We start from the raw sequence: 1,013 nt of genomic DNA, 5'->3' as shown, positions 1-1,013 counted from the left end.
TGCATACACACGCAAACACACAAGCATGAATACAACGAAAAAACAAACCCGTCCCTTCCGCCAAAGCCAAAACCCACATGCATATAAGAACACTCCTGCAGATTAGACATTGATCGAGTGTTCCTTCGAGTATAAAATCAGCTGTTTTGGACATCCCCTTCAACAAGCGCCCCTTTGTGAGTCTGTCACCACACAACTGGAAGTGGGTGTCATGCAGAAGCCTGGAAAGATTTTAGGTCGAGTTATCTTAAATAAAGTCGATTGTGAATTTACAGTAATGTAGAGATTCTTAGGCCTTAGTGTGCGGGATATAAATGTTTTCCTCATTCGGTGCCCTGTCAGATGATGACACTCACTATCGCAGTTCGAAACAAATCCTTTTGGTTTGCTAGATGTACACGCTGTAGTATTCGTTGTCTCATGATTTGTTCTCATTGTGATTGATTAAGAGAAAGATACTGCAGTGAGGCCCCCCCAACCCTCTTCTGTATAAACATAACACGGATAACAGAGTGACAGATGCTTATCTCCTTCATCATGAGTCAAGAAATGGGTCTTAGAACGCGAATCCCCAGTTGACTCATGGATGTAAGAATCTCTTGATAAGACAGTCCATGATCCTTGACCCAGTACGATCCCTGAGCCAATGTCATAGAGCTCAGAATTGAAGGTAGAATTGCAAATATGAACATGTAAATGAAGTAAATGAAGTGAATGCGAAAGGCAGTACGTCTAATATCTGGCCAATATATGATAATCATTCGATAATCTCTCTCATTATATAAGTTCACGGGGTTAATTCGCTGATATATGTGGATTATGAGAAAGTGTGACGTATTTTGCTTCTATTCTCACCCGTTTCATTGATATTCATGAAAGTACGATTGCAATATATTCATAATTTGAAATAATTGGCTCGGTAAAAAGAAATATAAATTTGATGAACATACATATGAAAAATATTTGCGAATGTTCTGTTTATTAGATTATCTTCACTACATGGACTTCATTAA

Source organism: Penaeus monodon, chromosome 23 (genome assembly GCF_015228065.2).
Source record: "Penaeus monodon isolate SGIC_2016 chromosome 23, NSTDA_Pmon_1, whole genome shotgun sequence".
Classification (NCBI taxonomy): domain Eukaryota; kingdom Metazoa; phylum Arthropoda; class Malacostraca; order Decapoda; family Penaeidae; genus Penaeus; species Penaeus monodon.
This window is presented reverse-complemented; position numbering follows the sequence as displayed.